At 36.9% G+C, this 22,772-nt stretch overlaps 1 protein-coding gene across 6 annotated transcripts in view; it reads right to left on the bottom strand.

The window, feature by feature from the left end:
* The window catches only part of LOC131679077 (kinesin-like protein KIF21A), a 185,485-nt gene that overhangs the window by 113,282 nt on the left and 49,431 nt on the right, over positions 1–22,772 (bottom strand). The window lies entirely within an intron of this gene.

Raw genomic sequence — 22,772 nt, forward strand, 5'->3', positions numbered from 1 at the left:
ACGCTAGCTTAGTCCGTTTCTAAGTTAGCGTCGGCTTCTGATTAAACGAAGTCGAAACACAAAATTCATAACTAATAAAGATAGGTTTTGTACCACTCACGTGCAAAAGTGGTTTTATAATTTTTTTTGCTTAGTAGAGAAAATTGTTCTCCACATAAAACACGGTTAAAAACTCAACTTCGAGCGATGGATGAATTAAATATTGAATAATAGATTATGAAGACTAGCAGTAACTACGTCAACAATACCGTCAATTTGTCGTTTTCCTTGATGATGTCAATATTTGACCAACATAACAATTCATTCGAAACCATTTGTGCACAAACAAATGACCCATCGTAGCATCATCACTATACATCGGCTTACCATTTATCGTGACCGTCTCGGCTCTCAACACCTGTATCAGCTCTTGAAACACGCCGCCGAACCGGTCCATAGCCAAATAGATGCTATCGCTCCGCTAGTTGCTCAATCATAGCTCGTGGAAATCATTAACGACTTGAGCACGTTATTTGAGTATATATGATGCTTAGCTGTCCATTACTTTTCAGGACTGTATGCGAAGATAACAGGCCAAAAAAGGAGAGGCAGAGTACAGCGGATAAGAAAGTAGCGTCATTCACTATAGCTAAGTTCAACGAAAATGTAATCGGTCGGTTGGTCTTCACCGACGAACAAGCAGTAGTAATAAACATTAAGATTAGAAACGATTATCGTTTCGTTTCAAGAGCTGCTACATAAGCGTGTGATTCGAAACAAGACTACGATAGCCGGGATGATGTGAGCGCAATTATCTGTAAAAATAGATCAAATCTCTGTCTCATACAAAGGGACAAATTCCAATAAATCTTACTTAATAGAGATGTTTTTCAAAGGGTAATTCGTTCTCAACCCAACATTGGGTAAGGAATTTTTTTAAGAGATGGATGAGGTTGGAATGGTAATCTAAACAAAAAAGATTTCTTCTCAAAAAAATCCCCATTTTCAAAAAAAACGCCACATGCTTTCCATTACATTTTAATTCGATAACAATAGACAATAACCGATGCGCATTATGGGCGCCACCATAGTCCCTTTGACCAGTAAAGTCAAGCTAATTTTGTGTTATCTCACGAGCACTACACATATGTGACTCGAACGATTGCACGGTAAAACACACCAAAAGATACGCATTTCCCAAGACTGATTTTGTTTTGTTTATACGAAGCTGAGCGGATATTTTGGTTCCGCTCACACAAGTTTGTTTAGTTCAGTCGCTACGGTCCTAGCTGCTAAGGTGACATAAGAATGCTCGAAGGCAACCAGCCAACAAATTGTGTCACAGAATTTTGTCGCCTGCTCAAATGGGTGATAAAATTACTCTCGCTGCTTTATTTTCAGACGGCACTTCTTATGCGTTCAAGTGAAGGTCATTAACATTTGGTCAGCCAGTCGAGTATAGATAGAGCCTGTGTGCGGTAAGCATGGCGTTTAATGCCTTCTTATTTCGGTATGGTTCGCAAAAATGAGCAACTGAACAGCATACGATTGGATGGTGTTGTTTCCAGCCAGGAGCCTGGTGGTAACTTAATTGAATTCGAGAAGCAAATTGTCTTACGCGTCGGCGAGAATCGAGAGCAACGAACTGATCATAATTTACGCTCAAATTTAATATGAATACAATGGCATACGCCGGTGTTGGTTTTGTCTAGCAGCGAGTCTGGTGAGCCAACGCACGTTCTGGCTCGATCGATACTGCGGAACGGAAATAAGGTTCAAATGTGTTCTTTAAACACATATGGCGAATTTAAAATACCTCTATTAGAGGGTTACACCATCGTAGAGCACGAAAAAATAGGCATATTTCGGGGATTTTTTTTTGACGCAATAAAGAGATGAATAGAGATCTTGTTAAACAGGATTTATATCATAATTAATGAACCACAAAAATATTTTTCCCCCCTCACGCGATTTTTTTTGAAGGGGTCCGCGGCCGGAAAACTATCTCCTGTAATTTTTGACATAGAGCCAAAAACTTTAATTTTCTGATTCCTTATGACAATAGAAAGCAACATACGTAGGAGTTTCTGAATATTTGAATTTTTCGCTTTTCGGTGAAAAAACCGACGAAAATGTCATAAAAATCGTTGATTAAAAAATAGCCTAGAACATATTTGTACGCGCACCGTAAACTAGTGTTATCGGTTTTAATTCATTTCATAGCAAAAACAAATTGTGAAAATCGACTACTGATTCACCACCATGCGCTATTACGCCCCGTTCGAAACTAACTCAGGCATCACTTCCTTTAAAGTTTAATAATTTTTCATAATGAAGTTGGATCGACTTGCAGGCTTCGACAAAGTTGTAGAAAATAAAACTTTTTTCCTGATTCGTACTGGGTCATCTAGCGGCGATAATATGAGTCAGTTGATTTATTTATGTAAATTATCGAAAAATTCTATTCAAACTTCGAGCACGTTGGTCTGGTAGCTTGTGCGATTTGGTTCAAACTTGGATCAGATTTGGAACAGACTAGGAATCAACTCTGGGGTGGACATTACATACGAATTTTGTTATAAAAATTCACAGATCAAATTAAAAATAGATCCACAAAGTCAACTTTTATGGCCACAATATCAGACTTAAGCTGCAAAAACAATTATCACTTGACAATTTTAGTTAACACAAACATATAATATATTTGGTTGCTTACCCATTTCAAAAGTTGTATATTGTTCATTCAATATGTATTTTAGTCATGGAATTTTCGTCAGATTTAAACGTACTGGTGAACCTGGTTTAAAAGTTAAGCGAGGGTGAAGAAATCGGTCCTTAGTGACAGGACTAAGCTTGCACCGGATTGATACTAGCTCCAAAAAGCGACATTACTTGCAACTTTGCTCAGGAACACAAGTGGTGTCCGTTTTTTGAAACTAGCGTCAATCCGGCGCTAGCTTAATCCTGTCACTAGGCTAATGTCGGATTCTGATGAGAAGAACTCGAAACGCAAATTCTATAACTAATTTATTTACAAGTTTTGTGCCCTTTCGTGCTAAAGGGGTTTCTCCCTAATGGAGGAAAATTGGTTTTGATCCAAAAATTGTGGACATATTTTCTGAGATATAGGGGAGAGTGGGTACGCTTGATCCTACTTTTGTTTTTTTCTCGTAACTTTTCAATGAAATAAAAATTTTAATTACAAAGTTCGCAAGCTTGTAGTCCACTCATATTGTAAGAGCTATGAATAATGTTTAAATCCGAATACTATTGTATCCTGTCAGTAATATGAACAGTTTTGAAAATCATGTCAAAACGATGTTTTTGTAAAAACGTGAGGTAATTTGATCCCCCGTCTACTATGCCTGACGAAACAAAGCACACTATGACTTTTAGACACGCAAGTTCAGCTAATCACCTGTCCTGACACATTAATTAATAAAACTAACTTTTTAGATGCACGACAAATCTTAACCACAGTAGAAAGTCAAGTCAAGTATTTAAGGCAAATCAGTGCTGTTTAATTTGCTTTTCCAAGCTTCAATAACTTATACCGTATTTGTTCACGGAAAAAACATTTTAGATCAATTAATGGTGCCATGTACATTATGAAAATGGTGTTTTTCTATTTCTATACATTTCAAAAGTGTTTGAGAGAACTAATAATAGGGATCAAGAGTACCCAGTGTTACAGGGATCAAAGATACCTGATGTATAAGGTAAACAAAATTTAAATTTGTTTGTATGTGTTGTGCAACTTTTTATTCGAAAAACGTGTTTTTTCTAGACAAATGCCCTTAGAAAGTAATCGTACTTGAAAATATTCAAATACAATTACTTCGACGATCACATACAACCGTTCAAATTTGTAAAAAGATCTTCGAGATGGATTTGATTATATATTTTCTAAAATATTATATAATTTTTCCAAACCAAATGTAATACATCAGATTGCTTTTTTAAACATCATAAACGACTAAATAATTCATTTTGTTTTAATATTGTGATAACTTTATGCGTATAGATTACGAGATACGACAAGGGAATCAAATATCCCCAAGGATCAAGTGTCCTCACTCTCCCCTACTGAGGAAATATGTAGAACAAAGCACGATTGGATTAAAAACTAGTAAGTTTTAGGGTAAACATTGACAATCAAAATTATTTTTAAAATAACGCGCTTTATCTCAAAACATGGAGGACTACCACCGCTACAATATATGCGCAGGATAACATTGTCTAAAACTTTGCTGAAGACATCATCCTTCCATCATGCCTTAATAAAAAATAGGTCAAGCGCCGCCCTAGCGGCCAAGCTACGAACTGTATTGATGCCAGTATGTAGAGGCCTAAGTACTAAGAATCGAATGTTAATAATTTATTCCCGGCTTCAACCATTTCTGAACACTGTGCGTCGGTGGTAGACCTTCAGGGGTCGACGGAAAATAAATATGAATAAAAAACAAATATGCACCAATTCTACAACCAGAAGTCACATCAATGAAAACCCTAAACAGACGCTGATACCCGATCAGATGGATATCTGCAAAGTTCGTCTACCTCACTCAATGCCAACACATCGTCTTATGGTAAAACATAAACGACTGTCTGGCCACAGTTCGTTGCTCAGGTAGCAAAGAGTACATAATCAGTTACGAATTCTCCCAGTGCCTCCAAATCAATAGCCAACACCGGCTGTTAAAAAGCCAATGCACAGTGGTGCAGAATGAAAATTTAGCAGGAATTTTGAGGTTTTACTACTTTATTAAAACAACAGTTAGGGTGGTTCTAATTTTACCAAGATCAAAAAATTAACTTTTTAATCATTCTAGCTAGAAACACACGACATTCAGCGAAGTTGTAGAACGACAAGTTTTGGAAAAGGTTGCTGAAGACATGTAAGATCTATCTGTCATACTTTTCATTTTACAACAAATTTAAAAGCGAAGGTTAGGGTGTTTCTTAGAAAAACTGTTTTATTTAAATAACTTTTGCGGTATTGATTTAACACCGAAGTAGTCTAGACAACTTTAAGAATGTTTTAAGGCGAATAATTTGTTTCATGGCACCACAAATCTAACTATTTTCGTTGAAAAGTACTTTTTCGCCAAAAATGCGGTTTTTTTTAAAAAAAATAACAATATCACTCATTGGGGCAAACAACAGATTATTCTTTTTCAACTACAAATAAGTTCATAATTAGAGTTACAATTGGGCAAAAAATGGCGAATACCATATTTTTTTAAATTTCATAAAATTAATTTCAAAACATCTATTTTTGATATACACACTTAATTTAAATTACTGGGTGCAGTAAAATTTTGCTGGGGTTTTGAACAGCAAACCATTCAGTAATCAATTCAGTAAAACAATTTGGTACCGAACTCTCCGCAATCCGTTCTATTCAAACGTCAAAAAACACTGGTCAGTCAGCAATTTCCTCTGAAAATGGCTACTTGACAGATGATTTGCTGTACCTGTTTTGTAAGTTTTTGACGAGGTTCGGTAACGTTGGTACAATTTTGCCGAACAACCAGTCAGTATTTTACTGGATAATGTTCATGTACCGAAAAAAAAACAGAAGAGCTGATAAATTCAGTGAAAAATATTGCGGGTTTCAGTAAATTATTCGAAAAATTACTGAAAATCGCTAAAAAATGCAAACTATTCCGCAAATTTTTAAACAATATGCTGACAGCTCCTTAAAAATATCACTTTACTGAGCAAGTCGCCAAAAGAAATTACTGAACAAGTTTGGGCTGGGTTAGTGTGTATTAAGTGCTTATATCTTTAGAATGATAGAAGCTAGAGTTTTGATGTATTGGAAGAAAATGTCCGTCCTTAAAAACTCTGAAAAAATCTAAAGGATAGGTTGGAAAAAATTAAAACTGACAAAAGGTATACTAAAAATGTGGTTTTTCATTAAATGACCTTTTGTAATATGTTTAAATTACTTTCAGGGTGGACAATATAAAAATATAGTTTAGTTTTCATGACAAAATATTGCACTTTACAATACTTTTCAATTATTTTAAATAGTGGGTAGGGCGGTTCCATTTTTTTTAAATCAGAACATTAACGTTTTAATGGTTCGAGATAGAGTTTCGCTGTCTTCCAGAGAATTGAAGAAAATAAAATTTCAAAAAACTTTGTCGAAGACACTGAAAGTCTATGTCGTGTACTTTCCATTCTACAAGAAATTTACCAAAAAAAAAAATCAGGGTGTTTCTTAATAAATGGTTTTCTTTGTAAAACTTTTGCAGTTTTAATTTTTCATTAAAATAAGTCTAAAAACACTTTCAGACATTTTGAAGGAGAACAATTTGTCTCAATATACCGAACCTCTAGCTTCTCTCGTTAGTAAGTTATATATACTTTTTACTAAAAATAAACTATTTTTTGAGTAAATATTGCAAGATATAAGAAATGTTGTATTTGCCATTTTTGGTGATCTATACTACAAAGCATACTATTTAATATGGCTGCAACGGTATTTAATGTTAAGTGCCCTACTCGAAGATAATGCTATATAAAACTTCTCATAACTTTGAAATGAAAAAAGGTTAGTAGTTGGTGTTTTAAAGCAAATTATGCTTCAAGTTGCCCAAAGGGTATTTTAGTGTACAATAAATACTACAAAAGTTATGGAAATAAAACCATTTTTTTAAGGTACACCCTAAAGCAGAACTTGAAATAATTGACATCCCTGCGTGAACTTGAAAGAAAACAAAATTCTATTTATGTTCACCGCATTGAATGAAATGTGTGGTTCGTTTCCCTCGTCATTCATTCTCCCGACACAGCGTATTCAGGTTCGGACATGTTCGGTTTCAGAAGGAAACTGAATTTTGTTTCTATTCTACCTCAGAGAGGGATTATTGAGAAAAAGTACACCAGATATAGCTAACACAGTTCACTTATGCTCGAAAATGTAGAAGATGCAAACTTCTGCCTTCAAAATGTCCACATCATAACAAATGAATGCTTTGGTTTGTGAAGGAATTGATATTTCCTCTGCACGCAAGCATTCGATTCTGCATGAAATTTCAGTCAGTTAGAAAGTTAATGATGAGGGAGGCGGTGAATCTGAAAGTATAAATGTCTTCAGCAAATTTGTCTAAAATGTGTTGCTCTACAACTTCATCGAAGAAAGTAAAGCTCTATATCGAACCGTTAAAAAGCTCAATTTTAAATATTGCTAAACTTAGAACCACCATAGCATCTGTTTAAACAATAAGAAAGAAAAATTACATTATTTGTGGTTATACAATAGCATGCAATTTATTCATGTGCCAGATGTTATGAGACGAATTCGAAACGTAATCCATCACTTACCTATGCATAGATATTGTGCCTTTTACGCACAAACATAGTTCTAGACGATTTTCGTTAATAATCCCACGATCTCAATCGGGACATACACGCAGGCGTTTGGCTCTCTCATGCATACTTGCAGGCGTTGTTGTCAGCTATTGACGAGTGAAACACGAAATATTCAAAATCCAACTGTTCTAAGTTAATTCTTGTGCCCTCATTCACAAATTGGTTTATCCATTTTTTCACACATGTTTGGATTGAGTGTCTAACTGGCGCCAATTTTGGTGTTAGTTCGGATATGTTGTCTAACTGGAAGCAAGTTAGTGTCAGTTACTAACAAGTGGAACACGAAACATTCAAATCCAACTTTTTGGCCCAGGCCAGGGCCCCCGGGATTTTAGGGGCCCTGCGATGAACCCGAGCAAACGGAAAGCCCATAATAACCTCATGCTCATGGTCCAATTTCACCTCCACTGCATGGTGCTTTGATAGTGTTTTAAATGGGGTCGACCCATGAAAACACCATCGCCATGGTCCGGTAGATCCCATATAAAAACCATATTCCAGTGTATTTATGGGTTATTGAGACCTTTTGATGGTGTTTTGATGGGCGCGAAAATTGGCACCGACCATATTTAAGGTCATTTCAAGGGGTTGTATGGTGTCTGAACCCATGAGAATTTGCTCGGGAAGATAGGCGCATAAAATCATACTGACTGCCTGCACTGCTGGCGCCATGAAAATTTCAAAAGAAAAGAGCTGAATTCAGTTTCGGTTAAACCAGATTAACGTCAAACGCAAAATTAACCTATGAGTCAAGGCGACATATACTCGACTAATTAAAGAATTGTTATTACTTATCCCGCAGAAGGTAACGCGAGGCTTGAAGAAGAATTATCCTGATTCTGAAGCATCTGAAAGGGATTCAACGACACAATATTGATTGCTTTCAAAATCTTCTGTTCGCGAAGCGGAATGTTTATTGAAAGACAAAGTATGGCTTTTTTTGTAGCCATATTATATCCAATTTCATCACATCAGGAACGTGGTACTCCTCAATATGTTAAGAATAACTCTTTTGTAAGCCCCGTAGTTTAAAAATAGAGATCAATAAAAATTGATTGATAAAACACCTTCGTGTTGAAATCGCAATCAATGCATAATTCCAATAGTTGAGTTTTTTTTTGGAATTTTGTTACTTGGTTTTCGTAGATTGTTATACCCTTTATATCAGCCCTATTATAATGCATGGTCAAACGAAACAGACAAACGAATCCTCGGTACACGCATTTCTGATTTCAGATAGCTCAATACGAAGTAAAACGCATCAAACTGAGTTGTAGTTTATATCATGTGTACTTCTAGTATACCAGATATTTTTTAGTTTTACAACTAAAGGTTATCCACGAAATTATTGCACTACGTAGAAACCGTGGCCTAAAATTAATTTGTTAGCCAAATTAGGACAGATTCTGTTTGTGCTACATAATATTTAAAAACAGTTTTGAATGGTATTCATAAACTTTTACACATTAGTACTTATAACTTCTCTCCTAGCTATCTTCTACTTTCATTACATTTTCATTTCCTTTTTAGCAACATCGGATTTTTAGGTGCTGCATCGTAATTGCCCAGTATCTTTCGATTTAGTTAGGGGAGAGAGGGTAACAATGAAACACATTTTTTCTACATTTTAATTTTGATGATAATATCAACTGAATATGGTAATTCTGCATTGTTCTGAGAATGATTTGTAGCGCGAGGATAGCATTAAGAGTTGGAAACCCTAAAAAGCTAAAGATAGTATGAAGCAACAAAAATAAAAAAAGATAAGTTTGAATTGTTCCCGTATTTTGTCCGTATTAAATGTTTCAAAAAGTTTTATACTTCATTGGTAGATAAACTAGTAATGTTCGCCCATCTATCAATAAAGATTGGCATCTTTTGACATATATAATAGATGTTGCAATATTCAGCCAGTTATACCTAGCCGAGTGCATTGTTTACGAAAATAACCTTAAACGCATCATGAAGTACGAAGAATTCTGTTCAAATAGCTGAGGAAAGCTGATCTGCGGAAATAAATTCCAGCAACCAAATTTTTATATCTTGGAAATATATATAAAGAACAACGGCTCCGTTAAGCTAGCACACAGAGCTGTGTCAAACTATATTATAAAAATTATTTAAAAAAATATTTGTTGACCGATCCACTTTAGACCTAGAGGACTTAGCAGGAGATCAGAAACAAAACAGGAGCGGATTTCGTGTAAAATTGATCACTCGGACATGACGGAAAGGGAACGTTACATCGGATTAGACAAATCACAAGACACGGCATCACACGCTTTTAGACAACAAACCGTTGTTTATTTTGCAGACAGTCGCTAATTAGTCTGACATTGAAAATATAGTCTCGCGAGATGGACCGCGAACTAATTAGCAATAGACTGCAGTCATATAGTTTGGCCAAAAAAAACGAATTCGCCAATATGTATACATCTATTTGGCAAGATTATTACTACATATTGGAAAATTTATGCAAAAAATCAAATTAGAGCGGTTCACTCTGCGACAAGGTTGGCGACAGATCAAAAGTCCAAGGATCGACAGAATTGTTTCGAACATAAAGTAGCACAATCGTGAAAAAATCAGTCAAAAAAGAAAGTGTCAAAGTCGAATTTTTTTCAGTGTCTATTCGATTTATCAAAAAAAATTCCTAAATTTTCCAGGTTAATATTCATTTTTTCCAGTGCTAATAACATCATGGTTGGAAAATGGTTTGCAAATTAATTACGTAAATATTAATTTATCGCGGAAATAACAGTGAGAGAGAGGTCAGCAAGGCTATTCGGCATAATATAATGTGACAATGCAACACACAGTAAGAGAAGCGCTGTGAAGGACCAGGCTTTAGATGGATTATCAATATTTTGATTAATCAGGACCATTAGAATATGCAAGCATTTAGGATAACTTGTCTTAGTTAATAGCTTATTCGAGAAAACAAGAAATGTATAACTTTTGAATATGCGCAAAACAAGAATTTTTATGCGTTCAACCTTGTGTTTTGTTTAGTCGTTCAACCTGTACACGGCAAGTTAGTCTCGAAACAATGTCTGGCTTAGCGAAGTAACTCCAGCTGCGCACGATAACGCCAGATAATCGCCATGGTTGTTCGAACTCATGCTAATACAAAAACGATTGCATGGGCAAAACATTAATTAGGGGTTATTATAGCACAAAAACTGCGAGTAAAAGTATTCGTTTCTAATGCCAACTCGACCGCACACAAATCGAGTGATACCATCAAAAAATGAAAAGTCGGACCTCTATAATGAACTGCAGATTGTTAGCAAATTAGTACTACTCGTAACAGCCTTACACACACTAGGGGAGTAAAAAACATTTAATATTCTCCGGTTTGCCACTAAACCCCACATGTATCAGACAACCCACAATATACACAAGCGACCATAGTCAACGAAAACGGTTGAACCGCGGCGTAACTAATAACGGTGGGAAAACCGCAGTACCTCGGTTTCGCCTTTCGTCCCCCGGCGCAGGCTACGTTGTGCAGTGTTTGTCGTATAAAAGATGCTGCATTTTTAGACAGACATATTTACTTTCACTACACAGTAAGCAATCGAAACGAAACAGCTATTGACTTTCACTCACGGAACAATGCAACGCCTGGGATCGTTTGCGTCGGTGGATGCGGAAACCTGATCGAAGGAAACAGCGGCTGTAAGTGCGGAAGTTCAAACAAATCGACATGTCACTGATCACGAGAGCAAACAATCTCCAGCAACAAATTAAATATAAACGTTTCCAAGATCTCTGACACTTGCTTAGGGTTGCCACCCTTCCGGGTTTGACCCGGAGACTCCGGTTTTCGGGAGCGATCTCCGGACCTCCGGGTTTTACATCAATTTCTCCGGGTTTGGTGGTTTTGGAATTAATTGATTCTTTAGAAAATATTTACAAAGTCTAAGTTATTTATTACTCTGGTTCAGATTTATTTTGCCCGACTTACCTAGTTTCAAGGTGGCGAAGATGAGTTAACCAAATATTGCTAATTTCTTTCACAAAGTAATGAATATGAAAAACATAAAATTTACTACAAATTAAGTAAAGTAATATTTCGCTATATGCTACAATTTAAATGTAGCATCCCACTAAGTCACTCAAAATGATGTAAAAAAGTCATTTTGCTGCAATTTTACCAAATAACTTCACTGTTAGTGGCGCTTACCACCAGCTGCACCAAGGTATGGCAGATTTGTTCTAATCCAACTTACTAGGTCAACATCAAACGAGTTTTTCAATTTGTTGTTGCTACTCCTGCAGCGACCCTTAACTGTTGGCTAGGGGGTGAGTTTGGACTCTTTATGCCCCGTCCTCATCATAACTGACACCACATAGTGCTTCTCATGTGATACCGCAGTCCCCTTTGCTCTCCTTTTCGTGTTAGTTATGAAAGAGAGCAAAGCTCGATCGACTTATCCTCCACAGCGAGAGTAGCTGGTGCTTTTATATTCTTGGTATTTAGTAGGGGAAGTGAAATACTACACTGGATTAAACCGACAAAACCATTCTCAAATGTGAAAAATTTACAGCTTTACTGTAACGTAGTAATAAAAAGCGATTAAAGTGCTCTAAACTGCCGAGCAATCGTTTTGATGCCAATTTCCGTCAATCCACCACCTTCCGATTCCCCCCCAGTTCAGTAAAAATCTCCGGGTCACAGACTCTCCAGAGGTGGCAACCCTACACTTGCTAAATGTGTGTGTATGTCGAGTGTTAAGCAAATTGGAATTGTTTCATCTGCACGATCGCAAAACGCAAATTATGCGATGTCACTAGGGTCCTTCAAGCAGCAAAGAAGTTTCCAAGTGCTGGATCATTCCCACCAAAGGCCGTCACTGGTCGTGTATATTTCGACGGTTAGCTGGTGTAAATATTGTTACACGATTTGCGACGTTTCGGTTTGCGTTGTGTTATGGGTAACGTACTCGCTCGGGTCACTTATCGGAATCACACAGCTCGTGTTGTTCGGAATGTGCACAGAGCTACTATTGACATCGGAATCACTTCAAGTGTAAATATTTTAACCCAACACAAGACACCGGCAGCGGCAGCAGGCAAGGCCGCGTGCGAAAGCCAAGCCAGCACTGCAAATTAGCTGCACTCTTGTGTGGTTGACGGTCGGCATTTGAAATGCTGTGCCTAGCGTTTGTTTGCTCCGTTCCTTGTCCGACAAATATTGTATGTACTTATAAAAGGAGACTTTTCACGGTATACGATGCGTGGTTGGAGAACAATTGTTCAATGCTAAACGGAACTAATGAAGCTCTCTCGGCAATTATATTTAATAGTTAGGCATATTACGAATCAGCTGACGTTTATATGCGGTTATATGCCCTTGAACTCAGTGTTTTTAAACAACGTCTCACGCAAATCATCTAAAGAGTGTGAAATCAAGAATCAGAATATGTTGCCGTGTCTTCTCATCATTTCTCTGCTCGGAAGGAAAGAAGAAGGAGGAGGAAGGAAGTAGAATTGGAAGGTTGAGAAAAATGACAGCCCAAAACCAAACAGCTGGGAAGTTGAACTCCTCAGTAGTTCAAATCGCCGGTAGAAAGCCTAAAGTTTCAGTCGTCCTAACACGGTGTTGTCTCTGTAAGGATAGCCAAAAACTTGGATTCACAATGATCACATGAAAATGACTCAGTGTGCTGAATAGTTGCCATGTGATAAGTGAATTTGCAGTGGTCGGCAAAAGCCATGGCCAGCATGTCGCGGTGGAGTTTCGAACAATGGGAGATATTTCGAAATCACTTGGCACGATTGTTCGCCTTTCTTGGCGACGCGTCCGTAGATTTCGCCGATAATTGCGGTGCTCGGACGCAGCCCAGGACTCTTATCCAACAATTAGCACGGCGGACTCAGTACCAACGAAGTCAATCGCTGCATCAGCCCTGACCAATTCGTCAGCCCATTCATTTCCAGTAATACCGGAATGTCCAGACATCCAGGCAAGGTAGATGATATTGACAATGCTTAGTTCTTCGATTTGGGCTCGACACGCGATCACTAGCTTGGATCGTGATTTGTCCAAACTAATTTCAGCCTGACTATCGGAGCAGAAGTTCATAACTTTGACGGACAAGCGCTGGGTTGATTGTACCCCGCAGATAGTCACAAAACTTTCTGCTCGGAATATAGTACAGTATCTATCTAGCGAGTGAAACTGTTCCAATTTCATTTCACGACAGTAGACATCAGCACCACTACGTCTCTCCATCAGAGAGCCGTCAGTGCAACAGGCCACTTACGTTTGTTGTTGTCTCTCCATATATTCAGACAGCCACTCCGCTTGAGAGAGAATATTTCTGAAAATCTACAACCCGTGTAACAATTTGTGACCAAATGACTGGTAGCAAGATCAACATAGTTAGTGTTCCAAACAACAGTAACCTGCTATTTTATAACAAGCCGCATTTAAAGATTTTTAAAGTTTGAGATTGAATATATTCAAACTCATAAATAGTAGAAACATTGTTGTTATACACAAAACATCTAAACTTCACATCACTTGGATCCAATTCCAAGATACAATGATTTGAAGCAATAAACTCACAATTTCTCATCACGTTTCTCGCCATATCTCAGTAATTAAACTAAATTACAAAGTTCTGAAAACGAATAGATGAAAAGATTTTCTCCGACAAGTTATGCTGCATATTTAACTCAATGGCGTTTGTCATAAGATAGCGACGAATTAAGGACATCTTTTTCATCCGTTCCAGAAACACCATCTTCGGTGTTTAAGGAGTTCATTTGAAAATCTGCTTATTTTGAGAGAATTATATTCAACCTGCTAGCATTTTTCCGACTAGAAACATTAGTGCATAGTGTTTGCCAACCAGCTCGCTCTTCAGATTTAGGACATTTTTTCTATGCACTACAAACTGAGCTGGAGTCATCACACTGACGCCGGTTTCAAGCTCTTCTCATATCGTTCTTCATTCTTTCAAATTAAGCTGTCCACCAAGCATTTCCCCTAGTCGTTTTAACAGTACGAAGAGAACAAGTTCCATCGTATGATGCTACTATGGATGAGTTTGTCGTAACCACGACGTCATCCAAGTCGACTAGTTCGCTAATTGATAGAAAATATCCGTAAAATTTAGTCGCCAAGTCTTTTTTTCGAAATACCTCCCATTTTGTAAATTTAGGATTACGATATGTTATTACATTTAGAGAAACATCAGCTTATGTGAAACTCTTTCAGGACAAAGCGTTTTTTCTAACACCTCCTCTGTCCCAGACCTCGCAAAAGTTGGTCGGTTTTCCACATTCAGAATATGTAGATATGTACTACTTATGTACTCCATCAGTCCAGAATTTCTCAGGGTGATGTCCGAGGTAACCTGGTAACCCAAGTAACAATTGAATTTTTATAGAACGCTACAAGTATAATTCAGATTTTATGAGTGGCTATAAAACTACCATAAAACTATTATTGTTATTTTGGAAACAATATGCTCACAGTGCATAATATTTTGATAGTGTTACTAGTGGCACGGACCATATATATGATCTTTTTCAGGGGTTGAATAGCGTCTGAGCTCATGAGGATGGTACCGATACTCTATTTTTTTAGAAAATCAGTAACCACTAAATAGCACAGTGGCCAAAATTGTGCGATCTATTCATTTTTTGAGAGTTGTCCTGCTGGAGCTGTAGAGCTAGTTTCTCGGAAGGGCTCTCCGTCAAAATCAAGCACTACAATTGCAGACGAGACGGGAAATGTCACCCACTAAAACACTGCTTAAGGCCAACTGAAAGCCAACTGCAGCGGACCGTGATTCCGAATGTGATATCCATTGTACGATTCAGATATGTGCCGGCGAAGAGACTTCGCGATCACGTGTATCATCGCAAAAGACTCGAGCGTTTGTACGTTAACATGTTAGATCGCGTATGCGTTTGTTTAGATTCTATAACCGTGTGCCTTTCGCATATGAATGATCGCGCGGATCGTGAATCTGATACTTAATTTTCGGTTCAGATGCTAGAAGAAAGTGAGTTCTTTCATATCACTAGAGTTACCGGTCATGTCGCTATGGAACATGATGTCTAATGGATATGAGAATTACTTTTTAATTGGTCCAACTGAATGCATGGAACTAACTTGCTAGGACGGAGGGTGAAGATTTCCGGACGTGACCATGATCGCGAGAACACGAGCGTTTGTGAGTTCGCGTTTGAGAGCGCATTTCCAATTTCGTAAGTACTATCACGTTTACCTCACTTCCGGGGTGATATCAAATGTGCGCGATCGCGAGCGTGGGTGTACATGGATGATCGCGAAGGACTTAAGCGTTTGAATGTTAATGTGTTTGTCGCGTGTATGCGACTTCATGGTGATAAATTCGATTTTGTAACCGTGTGGCCATTCACATATTCACGTGTGTCATTCGGCTATTGTTTCGGTGTACGCTTCAGATTCTGACAGGGAGTGAGTTACCCCATATCACTAGAGTTCCCGGTCATATCACCATGAAACGTGTTGTCTAGTGGATATGAGAGCTTGATTGTTTTGTTTAAGATGAAATTAATCCCATTGAAGGCATGGGCATAGACTGCTAGTACTGGCGATAGAAACTCCCGGCCGTGACCAATTCATGATCCCGCGAGCGCAGGAGTTTGTAGGTTCACGATTGAGACCGCGTTTTAAAATTTATAAGTGCTGAGACGTTTACCTTATCACTGGGATGTTTTCATGTTTGCGAGATTGCGGGAATACGTTGCATGGATGGTCGCGAAGGGCTTAAACATTTGTATGTTAACGTGTATGTCGCGTGTATATAACTTCGCGTGTATAAATTCGATTTTTTCGTCGTCATGGAACGTATTGTTTACTGGACATGAGCGTCATTTTTTGTTAGGTACACTGAAGACACTATACCTATGCTACTCGAGCCGAGGGTAAGGACTTCCGGACTAAACCGATCCATAAGCGAATACGTTTGAAGGTTCACTCCTGAGACCGCGTTTGCGAATTTATAAGTGCTAAAGCGTTCACTTAGTCATCGGAGTGTTATCCTGTTTGCAAGATCGAAAGCGTAGGTGTGCGTGGATGATCGTGAAAGACTCGAGCGTTTGTATGTTGACATTTTTGTCGCGCGTGCTAGAGTGTATTTAACTTCGCGTGTATGAATTATTTTTATAACCTTGTTGCAATTCGCGTGCAAACAGTGAATCTGATTTTTAGTGTATGGTACAGATGCTAAACGAATCTCCCATTTCACTAGAGTTCCCGGTCATGTCACCAGTTCTGTGTTATCTAGTGAATATGAGCGTCATTTTTATTGGTATTACTGAAAGCGACGTGAGTTTGAGCGGCTAGGATCGAGGGTAGAGATTTCCGGACGTGAGAAAATCATGATCGTGGGTTAATGCTTGAGACCGACGTTTGTAGATTTATAGGTACTAGTAGGTTTTGATGTTGAAGAGGTCGCGGGCGTAAGTATGTGTGGATGGTTGCATGTTCGTGTTTTTGTTATCGCGAAGAAAGAGATTGTGAGTGTATATGAGAGAATGTACAATTTATTGTGTTAGTGAGTGTTAGAGTTAGCATAGCAGCGTTCAATACTTTTATCAAGACACGATATTGCTTCAATACGTCAATCCCATTTGAAATGCACATCGTCAACACAACTTTCCATTCCACGTTTAATAATTTTGTCAACACTCTCTAGTATTGACAAAAATATTGAATGTGTAAGAGCTGCTTATGAATCTAATTTAAGATATACTAATAAAAGTAAAGATAACGTGCCGAGTAAAGAAAAAAAAGATGCAGAGGTTAATTAGAAGTGTATAAATTGATTATTATTTTTGGTACACCGTCGCTGTTGTGCTATCTTATGACAAGCACCATTTAGCACATTTCGAGAAAAACGATTTTAAAAGTTTGAGATTGAATATCTTGAAACTTATAAACTTTATGAACAATTCAAAGAAAACAATTGATGATTCCATCTATTATGTATTAATCTCTCAAATATTACGAAGATGGGTTGACTATGTTGCGAGTTTTTACTAAAAATGTAAACGAAAGTCGCACTCACACGTGTCATAGGTTATATTGATGACAAAATTTGTATGGCGTGTCATAATAGTGCATGGAAAATTTTCCATAGAAAAAATCATCAATTATTAACTTTTATTCATATCTTTGGCTTCATTTGGACTCTAAACAATCGGCATTTTGAAGGAAATGGGTCAGGGAATCTAGAAAAAATATATATTTTTGGTTACAGTGTTGCCAAATATGCTATATTTCCAGTTTAAAACTTCAACTGCATTTTTCACACAATTCGTGAATTTTTATTTTGTAAATAATTATGCCATTGTGTTTCTCAGATAGTTTTACACATAAAACCATCTTATACATCAAGATAACTTAAACCATTTCCCAGACACAGTCATTTGAAGCAAAAAATTGAAAAAAAAATCAGCGCGTTTCTCGCTATATCTCAGTAACCAAGCAAAATGTCAAAATTCTAAAAACGCCACCTTGTAGAGATTTTTTAGTCAAGTAATGTGGCATATTTAACTCAGTTTACCCCAAAATGGCGTTTGTCATAAGATAGCACAACAGCGACGATACATGAGTAGTGAAAAAGCAGACTAAAAGAAATACAACAAAAACAGACTAATGAATCAGAAGAAAAGAACACATGTAACATGCAATCAAACTACTTCAATCGTCTGAATGTCAACATAGGATATTTATTTACCACTACCCAAAATAGCATTCTTTTAGAATTTTTTTATACTATGCAGACCGGGAATGGATGATTCAAGTGCGTCAGTAAATTAATCGTACCTTAATTTATCCAGTTCGATCTTCTTGAATGAATAGTAGCGAATGCACGAATTTAGCACCGGCAAAAAGTGACATGCGAATTCTAGGAAGGAGTACCCACTATTCTATCATATATGCCAGTTCCCTGATCCAGCTGTCACAAATACTCAGAAAAACACACACATACCATTAGCACATAACAATTGTATACTAGTACTAAAAACTACAATTATTACAACACAACCAGTAATAGGCTTCTATTGTAAGATTTTTTTTAATTAACCTGTGCACGATAACAAAGTCGACCGATAAATCGACACACAGTGATCCCTACTGCGAGCCGTGTGCACAAACACTGCCATTGAGCTATGGAATAATGTTTACAAACACAGCCCACAGGGAAATGGAGTCCACTGCGACCCACAGTGGCGGATCTTCGAACAAAAGTCGGACAAAACCTAAAATGGTGCCTGATGTAGTTGAAAATCGCAAGTTAAGCTAATTTTGAGGTGCTGAGCTCATTTTTGACGTCAAAAGTCACAAAATATTGAATGTATTTTTCCATACAGTGTCCTTGAACCTTTGTTATGACTATGATCTCATTTTTATGATAGATTTTTCTTTACTGTTCACCAATATCATAAAATATGTAGAATACTACTTTAAATCCATCGTATAACGTGTTGGTTTACTGTAGATTGTCTAATTATCTTGCACAAAATACCATGCGCCTCCACAGCAGTAACAAAACATTAAAATCTCCTTAAACCCGTTTGCGCACCTAGGCGCAAAACGAGACCATGATATTCGAAAAGTAAAGGTAAGTATTCCCATAGAATGTATACTATGTAACCGAAATGTTTCGCATATTTGGACAGAATACATTAGTGAAAAAAGTATTTTGGATCTGGCCACCTCAAACATAACTACACAAAAAAGTTATAGTTCCAAGCGAATTTAGCGAATATACTATAATCGCTAACCAAGTTCTTTCGTTCCCCTACACAATGAAACTAGTTGTGCTAAATTCGGACCAAAATCAAATGAGCAACATGCATTTGAAGTGAAAAGAGCAATTGTGGTTTCGAAAATTAAAATCGTTAAAAAGTCCGGACTATGTCACGTTTAAACTGATGTTAAAAATCGTGTTCCTATTCAATGATCATAAAATTTTGAATATTCATCATTCAATACATGTGAAATTTAGAAAAAAAAAAAATAAATAATGAATATTTCAAAAATAAATTTTTGAGATTTTGTCCGGCCTCCAGGCACTGTGCGACCCGTCTATCGCCCACGCCATGGCGCGCCAGAGTGCATAGGTTAATGGTTGGCCGTTAGTTTGGGCTGGGTATGAAAAAACATGAAAAATGCCCATAAGCCCTCTCGGTCTCCTCAATGCACCACTATCGAGGTGTAATGCAATAACCATCTTATATCAGTTGTCTGTCAGAGGTTCTTTAAAACTGATGCCCAAATATGCTTCATAATGTTTGCAATACCGTCGAACCCGTCAACCTAGGCGAGGGGTTGGTGTTTTAATGGAACTTTTCTTCAAATATTGAAAACTTATTTTTTCGATAGTGGATAGTCTTTATGATAGGGTACTTAATGAATATAATTTTACATAATAGTTGAAAAATACATTGAGGGATGCTTACTTAAGACGCTTATTTCATATTTTACATAAAACGTATTTAAATGTTCAATTTTTTACTATGTGGTTCATCCAAAAATGATATTAGCATATTTATAAATTTCTACTGCATATCGCAAGTTTTCGTAAAACCAATTTATGCCTAATTAAAAAGAGAGATATTCACATTCTCAGTCTTAATACTCTAGGGAAACGATTTAATTTTAGATTGCCCGACGTTTCGGGCGTTTTTGGTGGCCTTTTTCAAGGGAAAATCTAGTCTTGTCGTTTTTGTCGGAGTCGACAGTCGGAGTCCGACAAAAACGACAAGACTAGATTTTCCCTTGAAAAAGGCCACCAAAAATTGCCGAAACGTTGGGCAATCTAAAATTAAATCGTTTGCCTAGAGTATTAAGACTGAGAAAGCCGTTAAATACCTGTGTGTATTCCGTAACCAGTCGACAAACACCCAATCATTAAAAGAGAGAATTAGAAGCTTTCGAGCAAGTATAGTGCGATTGCTGGCATTCGCGGTTGTCGTTGTTGTAATGGCATAGAAGTTCGTTTTTAATAAAAGTTCATGACAAACAAATGTATAAACAATAAATAAACGTTATCTGTGATTTTATAATGCAATTTAATCAAATGGATAATTTTGCTGAAGTAATGTATGCCGTAAAAAACGACAGTTTCTTCGTAAAACGAATATAAGCGGATGAAGTTCCTATAGTCAAAAATTCATTTTTCGTCCAAATAACCTATAATTTTCTAGAAAATGTCTCTGATAGTTAAGCTAATAAAATAAAAATATAAGCGAGCATATGGCGTAACTTTTATATTTGGACCGAGCTTGTCCCACTGTGTGGTGTTGTGAAACTCACCAAAATAGCTATAAAACCGTTTCAGGGAAATATCCGTAGCTCCAAAAGTGTTCTCAATTTTCACATTTTATTCTACAATTTGTTCTCTTAGGTTCTATAAGGTTTGTTGATATGCATAATACTTTAACAATACATTTTAAAAATCACAAAAAATAATACTAAATTTTATCAAGTGCCAAGATGTATATGGGTCATTCCACGCGAAGTGATCAAAAAAGATGCAAACTTGAAATCGACCTTCACGGATTTGAACAAAATTTGGAGGAATTGTTCATCTAGGGCCAATATATAAAAAACCCAAATTTTTGTGTCAATTGAACCACTCCTCGGGTCATGGGAGCACCCCCCGTTTTGGAAAATTGCCAAAACTTTTGATTTTCTTTTGATCATATCTCCGGTTCTATTTACTCTAGAATCAAACCACAAGATGGCTTTTGAAGAAAATTGTTCAAGGAGTCTATAAAAAATATTATTTTTTGCCGACAGTGTTTCCAACTATGCAATTTTTCCAGTTAAATATTAAAAGTTAATTTTTCTCTCAATACGTATATTTTAATTTTGAAAATTTTAATGCCATCGCGTTCCTCAGACATTTTTACATAAAAAACACTTATCGTCCCAATATAATATGAGCGCATCCTGAGATATACCGTTTTGAAGGGAAAAACTCCGCTTTTCTCATATAAAAATCCATTTTTATTGGCCAAAATTGAGAAAATCTTCAAACTGTCATAAAAATCGACCCTGATCTGCTAGAAGCAAACCAAATACGTAGTTTTTCATCATTTCTCGTCTACTTCACGAAAAATTACGTTTAAACTCAGAATACTCAAGTTGGTTTTTCGTGTTGAGCGCTTGCGATTTTATATGGGAAATTGCGGTTTTTTCTCTTCAAAACGGTGTATCTCAGAATGCGCTCATATTATATTGGGATGGTAAGTGTTTTTTATGTAAAAATGTCTGAGGAACGCGATGGCATTAAAATTTTCAAAATTAAAATACACGTATTGAGAGAAAAATTAACTTTTAATATTTAACTGAAAAATATGCATAGTTGGCAACACTGTCGGCAAAAATAATATTTTTTATAGACTCCTTAAACAATTTTCTTCAAAAGCCATCTTGTGGTTTGATTTTAGAGTAAATAGAACCGGAGATATGATCAAAAGAAAATCAAAAGTTTTGGCAATTTTCCAAAACGGGGGGTGCTCCCATGACCCGAGGGGTGGTTCAATTGTCACAAAAATTTGGGTTTTTATATATTGGCCCTAGATGAACAATTCCTCTAAATTTTGTTCAAATCCGTGGAGGTCGATTACACGTGCCTTGATCACTTCGCATGGAATGACCCATATAACTTCTTAAAAACCGCTCTTACTACCAGAATAGCTTCATGCTGAGTACACGATTAGTGACCTTTCTTTTAAGAGATCTTGAGAAAACAAACTTCTCACTACCCGCACTCCCTAGTCATAGTGCGTAGTATTGACGTGTTGACGTGTGCATAGATTTTCGTTCCTGTAAAAACCATTAGCCACCTTCGGGCGGCATATATGCAACAACAAAAACAAACAGAGTATGGTTTACCGAGTGAGCTTAAACAAATTTCGAAACCGAGCAAAGTTGACTGGTGGTTTTTGCGAGAAGCAAAAACCAACAAAAAGAATCTCGAGTACGACCGCCATACGCAAATAACTCTCATCTTGCGTGAACATAAATCTTTTATTTATAGACATTTGTAATAACAGCAAGACAGTTCGTCGATGGTTGATCCGCTAAGTTTTGTTCCGTCAAGTTGGTTGTAGGGGCCGATTTTTTCACTATATCCTATTTGATTGTCGATGTCAACCGGTACATGCTGTTAGTGTGTGGTGACAGTATATATAATTGTGTCCTGTTATTTGATTGATCTGTTTTAACAATCTCAAATCAATCTAACACTACAACTACAGTAATTGCGTGAACGCATCAATATCTACTTTTCCGATTTGTAACTTTGACAAATGCTTTTTAACATGACGTCATATCAATTAACGATTTAAGTCTGTTTAAGGTTTTGTAAGGTTTTGTAATCACT

Source organism: Topomyia yanbarensis, chromosome 2, assembly GCF_030247195.1.
Source record: "Topomyia yanbarensis strain Yona2022 chromosome 2, ASM3024719v1, whole genome shotgun sequence".
NCBI classification, from domain to species: domain Eukaryota; kingdom Metazoa; phylum Arthropoda; class Insecta; order Diptera; family Culicidae; genus Topomyia; species Topomyia yanbarensis.